Raw genomic sequence first — 7584 nt, 5'->3', positions numbered from 1 at the left:
CGTTTTAACTTGACAAGTTCAGGGTCTTCATTTTAGAGTAACTTGTCAAAGTTCGAAGGGTCATACCAGGTTTACCTGGGCAGAGTGACTTACTTAAATAGGCAGGTTAACCCGGGGTTTTAGGTGTATACACCAGGCTTCCAAGCCATGGCTTGATAGCCTGTTACAAGTGTAGATTCTTAGTTCATTTCGACAGCAAAGAATCCCCAAGCAACATTGTGAGCTGTACTCAGTGGGTGCCTATGTTTGAGCTGTTGTTTTACAACACTCTCTTTTGCCCCGGATTGATGTGGCTTTGAGCCGATCAAGAGGTGTGACTGTGGTTCGGATACGACCAAGCCCCCAAGTGATGCTGTGGCATTACGCCGATCAAGAGGTGTAGCTATGGTTCGGATACGACCAAGCCCCCAAGTGATGCTGTGGCATTGCGCCGATCAAGAGGTGTAGCTATGGTTCGGATATGACCAAGCCCCCAAGTGATGTAATATAAAGCTTTGAGAAGCTAAATCAAGGGGTAAACCGGACGCCGCTTTGTAAGCTCCATGTAACCACACATGATGTAAGAAAAACAACAGATACCCTGCTTTAGCTGAGGTCCCGGTTTATTATATTGATCATAATAATACAATGTCATAATATGTACATAAGCAGAGCCTATAGCTTCAAGTATAGTAGGGCCGAAGATTAGCAATATTCCACGGTCGGTTGGTCTCCTCCTCCGATTTACGTGAGTCTTTGCGCTCTCGAACATCGATTAGGTAGTATGACCCGTTGTGCAGATTCTTGCTGACCACAAAGGGTCCTTCCCAGGGGGGGATAGCTTATGCATATCCGTCTGATCTTGGATGAGCCGAAGCACCAAATCACCTTCTTGAAAGGTTCTAGTTCTAACCCGGGGGCTATGATAACGACGCAGATCTTGCTGATAAATCGCCGAACGGGCTGCCGCCATGTGACGTTCCTCATCTAACAGGTCAAGAGCTTCCTGCCGTGCCTTCTCGTTGTCAGCTTCAACATATGCCGCTACACGAGGCGAGTCATGACGGATGTCACTAGGAAGAACTGCTTCCGCTCCATAAACCATGAAGAATGGTGTGTATCCTGTCGATCTGTTGGGTGTGGTATTGATGCTCCACAACACAGAAGGTAACTCCTCAACCCAACAACCCGGCGTCGTTGCAAAGGAACCATAAGCCGGGGTTTGATGCCTCTCAAGATCTCTTGATTGGCCCTCTCCGCTTGACCATTAGACTGTGGGTGAGCCACCGATGACACGTCAAGCCGGATGTGCTCACGTTGACAGAACTCCTTCATGGCACCCTTCGACAGATTGGTACCATTGTCTGTTATAATGCTGTGTGGAAAGCCGAACCGGAAGATCACCTTTTCGATGAATTGAACCGCCGTGGCTGCGTCACACTTACTAACCGGCTCTGCCTCCACCCACTTCGTGAACTTATCAACCGCCACCAAAAGGTGGGTCTTCTTGTCCTTGGACCTCTTGAAAGGCCCAACCATATCCAACCCCCAAGTTGCAAACGGCCAGGTGATTGGAATCATCCTCAATTCTTGAGCCGGTACATGAGCACGCCTTGAGAATTTCTGACAGCCATCACATCTTTTGACCAAGTCCTCGGCATCAGCATGAGCTGTCAACCAATAGAAACCGTGATGAAACGCCTTGGCCACCAAAGACTTTGAACCGGCGTGGTGACCACAATCTCCTTCGTGGATCTCACGCAAAATTTCACGGCCTTCTTTAGGAGACACACAACGCTGAAACGCCCCTGTCACACTGCAATGATGTAACTCTCCATTGATAATAGTCATGGACTTGGACCGACGGATTATCTGCCTGGCCAAAGTCTCATCCTATGGTAACTCGCTCCGGTTCATATACGCCAGATATGGAACCGTCCAATCTGGGATAACATGAAGAGCCGCCACCAACTGAGCTTCCGGATCAGGAATAGCCAAATCCTCTTCACCAGGGAGCTTGACGGACGGATTATGTAGAACATCCAGGAAGACATTAGGCGGAACCGGTTTACATTGGGAACCCAGACGGCTTAAAGCGTCCGCCGCGTCATTCTTCCGCCGGTCCACATGATCCACCTGATAACCTTTAAAGTGACCTAGAACAATATCCACCTCACGACGATATGCTGCCATGAGTGGGTCCTTGGAATCCCAAGTGCCAGACACTTATTGAGCCACCAAATCCGAGTCACCGAAGCACTTAACTCGGCTTAGGTTCATCTCCTTAGCCATCCGAAGACCATGGAGTAGGGCCTCATATTCAGCTGCATTGTTAGTGCAAGGGATCATTAAACGGAGAACATAACAAAACTTATCACCTCGTCGGGAAGTTAATACGACTCCAGGCCCCGAGCCCTCCAATTGCCTGGACCCATCAAAATGAATAGTCCAATAAGTGTGATCCGACTTCTCCTCTGGCGCTTGTAATTCTGTCCAATCATTGATGAAATCCACAAGTGCCTGAGATTTGATCGCCGTTCGGGGTATGTATTTCAACCCGCAGGCCCGAGCTCGATAGCCCACTTAGCAATCCGACCAGTTGCTTCCCTGTTCTGGATTATATCCCCCAAAGGAGCAGAGCTGACCACCGTGATGGGATGACCTTGGAAATACTGCTTAAGCTTCCGGCTTGCCATGAAAACCCCATACACCAATTTTTGCCAATGCGGGTACCTCTGCTTGGACTCAATAAGTACCTCACTGATATAGTAAACCGGCCGCTGAACCGGATATTCCTTTCCTGCCTCCTTGCGCTCCACCACAATAGCCACACTAACAGCCCGAGCATTAGCTGCCACGTATAGCAACAATGGTTCTTTGTCTACTGGAGCAGCGAGAATCGGTGGATTAGCCAGCTGCCGCTTTATGTCCTCAAATGCTTCATTAGCGGCGTCACTCCAGACGAAGTTATCCGTTTTCTTCAGCATCTGATATAAAGGGATGGCCTTCTCGCCAAGGCGACTGACAAAACGGCTCAACGCGGCAATCCGGCCTGCCAGGCGTTGAACATCATTGATACACTTCGGTTTATCCAAGGAGGTGATGGCTTTGATCTTTTCCGGATTAGCTTCAATGCCCCTGTTAGACACCAAAAAGCCCAAGAGCTTGCCTGCAGGTACACCAAAGACACACTTGGCCGGATTAAACATCATTTTATAAACCCGCAGGTTATCAAAGGTTTCCTTCAAGTCATCAATCAGTGTCTCCTTCTTCCTTGATTTTACCACAATATCATCCACATAGGCGTGAACATTGCGGCCGATCTGTTTATGAAGACAATTCTGCACACACCGTTGATAAGTCGCCTGGGCACTCTTGAGCCCAAAGGGCATGGACACATAGCAGAAGGCTCCAAAGGGAGTTATGAAGGCTGTCTTCTCCTGGTCCTTAACTGCCATTTTGATCCGATGATAACCAGAATATGCATCCAAAAAGCTTAAACGCTCGCAACCCACCGTAGCATCAATAATTTGATCAATACGGGGAAGGGCAAAAGGATCTGTTGGACAAGCTTTGTTGAGATCTGTGTAGTCCACACACATACGCCAAGTGCCATTCTACTTGAGGACCAGCACCGGATTAGCTAACCACTCAGGATGGAATACTTCAACGATAAATCCAGCCGCCAAGAGTCTGGCTACTTCTTCTCCAATAGCCTTGCGTCTTTCTTCATTGAACCGGCGGAGAAACTGCTTGACCGGTTTATACTTTGGATCAATATTGAGAGTGTGCTCAGCGAGTTCTCTCGGTACACCTGGCATGTCAGAAGGCTTCCACGCAAAGATGTCCCGATTCTCACGGATGAACTCGATGAGCGCGCCTTCCTATTTCGGATCCAAGTTAGCGCTGATGCTAAATTGCTTGGACGAATCGCCGGGCACGAAGTCAACAACCTTGGTCTCATCAGCCGATTTGAATTTCAGGGCCGGATCATGCTCTGTAGTTGGTTTCTTTAATGAAGTCATATCTGCCGGATCAACATTGTCTTTGTAAAACTTCAACTCTTCTGTTGCACAAACCGACTCTGCATAAGCCGCATCACCTTCTTCACACTCCAGAGCGATCTTGCGGCTCCCATGCACGGTTATAGTTCCCTTGTGACCCGGCATCTTGAGCTGTAGATAAACATAACAAGGCCGTGCCATAAACTTAGCATAAGCTGGCCGTCCGAACAGGGCATGATACGGGCTTTTGATTTTCACCACTTCAAAGGTCAAAGTTTCTGATCTTGAGTCATGCTCATCTCCAAAAGCCACCTCCAGAGCTATCTTACCAACAGGATATATCGATTTACCAGGCACCACACCATGGAACACCGTATTGGACGGTTTAAGATTTTTATCTGTTAACCCCATGCGACGGAAAGTTTCATGATAAAGGATATTGATACTACTCCCTCCATCCATGAGTACCTTAGTAAACTTATAACCTCCCACCTGAGGTGCCACCACCAGAGCCAGATGACCCGGATTGTCAACCCGGGGTGGATGATCTTCTCTACTCCATACAATCGGCTGCTCGGACCAGCGCAAGTAACGGGGCACCGCCGGTTCAACGACATTCCCCGACCGCCCTTTTATGAAGCTTCTGATCGCGCTTGTCCAAGCTAGTGGTGAAGACATGATATTGTCCGCTATTCAATTGCTTCAGGTTGCTCTGGTAACCCGACTGCTGCTGCTGCTGATTGCCCTGATGATTATAGCCACCTTGGTTACCCTGATTACTTTGATTGTTATGTCCACCCTGATTACCGTGGAAACCTGAACTGGAATTTCCTCCACCATAACCCGGCCCATGAGACCCGGGGCTCGAACCGCCTCCTAGTCCGTGATCATACCGGAAAGAATTAGAATTTTTGAATTCTTGCATGATGTAACAATCTTTCCAGAGGTGCGTGGACGGGTCCTCCTTCGTCCCATGCTTTGGACAGGGCTGGTTCAACAGATAGGACAAACGGTCTGGATTAGGACTTGGCCCTCCACTGCGCTGGGGCGGTTTACCCTTACGCCTCTGGCCCTTGTCATGTGTATTAGTATTAGCCACAAAGTCTAATCCGTTGTCCGCCTTACGCTTGCCGCCGTTTCCATGACCCGCCGGGTTGTGGTGCTGCCCCTTGACGTTGCCGCTCTTTTTCCCTTCCCTTTCTTATCATCGTCAGACTCGGGATCCTTGGTACCATCAAAGTCGGCATACTTCACCAGTGCAGCCATGAGGGTTCCCATGTCATTACAATGACGTTTGAGCCGTCCCAACTTCAACTTCAGGGGTTCAAACCGGCAATTGCCTTCCAATGTTAAAACTGGGTGTCAGTGTTGATGCGGTCCGATGAATGCAAAATCTCTGAAACCCGGCGCACCCAATGGGTTGTTGACTCTCCTTCCTCCTAGACACAGGCAGCTAAGTCCACAATTGACATGGGCTGCTTGCATGTATCCTTAAAATTCTGAATAAACCGGGCTCTCAACTCGGCCCATGACCTGATAGAATTAATTGGTAAGCTCTTTAGCCAAGTGCGGGCCGTCCCTTCTAGCATCATGGTGAAGTATTTCGCACATGCTGCATCATCCACATCCAGCATCTCCATGGCCATCTCATAGCTTTCGACCCATGTTTCAGGGGATAAATCGGCGGTGTAATTCGGCACCTTGCACGGGCCCTTGAAATCCTTGGGCAGGCGCACATTGCGCAACGCCGGGACGAGACACGGCACTCCCAAAGAACTAGAGGTAACTCCCAGTTCCACCGATGTGGTTGGACCAACCCGAGTAAGCTGACGGGCTTCATGCTGCGCCGCTAACTCGGCCTCTCTGCGTGCCCGAGCCCGGTCCACCACCTCCTGAGCATCACCAGCACCACCCGCCGGGTTATTGCCATGGGGCGGATCACGGTTCCGCGCATTGCTTGACACTGCCGGTTCATCCATACGCCTGCTGTAACTCCGGCTTGGACGGGGAGTGGAATGAATCCGATCGCGACTATATGAATAAGCCTCCTGTTGAACCAAGGCAGTCTGAAGAAGCTCCTTAACCCGACGCGTCTTGACCGCCGCTGGAGAATAGCCTTCGATCGGGATGGCCGCTAGCCGTGAAGCGGCAGCGACAATGTTGTCCATCGGGTTAGAGTAATGACCCGGTGGCGTGGGGACATGCGGTGTTACAATGTTGTTCTGACGAGGCGGATCCACCAAACGTGGCTGAACCGGCGCCCCTGCTCCAGGTGCCTTTGCCCGGTTTACCACCGGTGGATTACTGGTCCCTGCTCCTGGGGTGTTAAAGAGATTTCTAGTGTCATAAACCGGCGGCAGGCGGGACCGGTACCTCCTCTTCAGGACTTCGTTCGACGCACTCTGATCCAGCATAATCCGGTAAGCTTGTCATCCAAAGCGGTCCGCTCCGCAACCATCCTGGTATCCTCAGCTGCTAAGTCGGCTTTAGCCTGGGTGATTTGATCTTTCACTTTCACGATTTCCACATTGTGTGCATCCTGATCCGCCGGGTTAGCCTCCGCCATCAGCGTTGCCAACGCGTCAAACAAATCAGATAGAACCTGAGCTGGCGGTCGCACAGGGCCTCCTGCCCCGGCCGCTATTGCTGCTACCGATTCGGAAATCATCGCCGCTGCAGTCGAAGAGTGGAGCGCCGGTTGCGTACCGGCCATGAAGATCACAACCCGGTTTGGCAGATCAAAGGGGTCCAGAATACTGTCGCCATCAGAACAGCCCCCAATCCGGCCATCTTGTAACCGATATAACGACTCGGTCTCTCCGGTCGATGACTCGTCGCCGGAATAAACAACGGTCTCACCACCAGATTCCGATCTATCCTCAGCTTCCCCTCCATGGATAACTCCCACGAAGGCACGGTTCATGACAGGCTTGACCCGGGCAGATCTCGCACGCTGAGCCGTTTCGACGAGGTTGGCGCAGATGTCCAGCTCAGGGCCCGGTTCTCCGATCTTGCCAATGAAAACGTGTATGCCACCAAAGGGGACCCGGTACCCGTACTCGATTGAGCCGGCCTCGGGGCCCCAGCCTGCATCGTCGATGTAAAGCTTGCCGCGACGACTCTTGGTCATCCAGCCCACATCGTAACCCTTGAGTCCTTCGAAGTTGCCCTCCAAGAACTTGAAACCATCGTGCGATAGCCCCACGGTGGGCGCCAACTGTCGTGGTTTTGTCACGGCAGATGTCCTAGAGAAAGGACTTAGTCGTGGAGCCATCGCTACGGGTTAACTTAAAGGGGTTAAAGCGGACAAGGGACGCAAGAGAGTTTTATACTAGTTTGCCCCCTTACGATGAAGGTAAAAGCCTACGTCTAGTTGTGATGGAACTGCTGGGGTTTCGATGACCAGGGAGCGAATACGCTTTGCCTGAGTCTCGAGTTGTTGTCTGTCGTCCCCTTATATACATGGGTTGACGCCCGTCGGTTTACAGAATCCCAAGGCCGGCTCATAATCGTGTCCGGCTCGGTCTCTGCTACTTCTATCTTACAACACAAGTTTACATATCAATGCCGGTTTATGTCTACACGCCTTAAACCGGCTTTA

Source organism: Aegilops tauschii, chromosome 3, assembly GCF_002575655.3.
Source record: "Aegilops tauschii subsp. strangulata cultivar AL8/78 chromosome 3, Aet v6.0, whole genome shotgun sequence".
NCBI lineage: Eukaryota > Viridiplantae > Streptophyta > Magnoliopsida > Poales > Poaceae > Aegilops > Aegilops tauschii.
Note: the sequence above shows the minus strand (reverse complement) of the source record.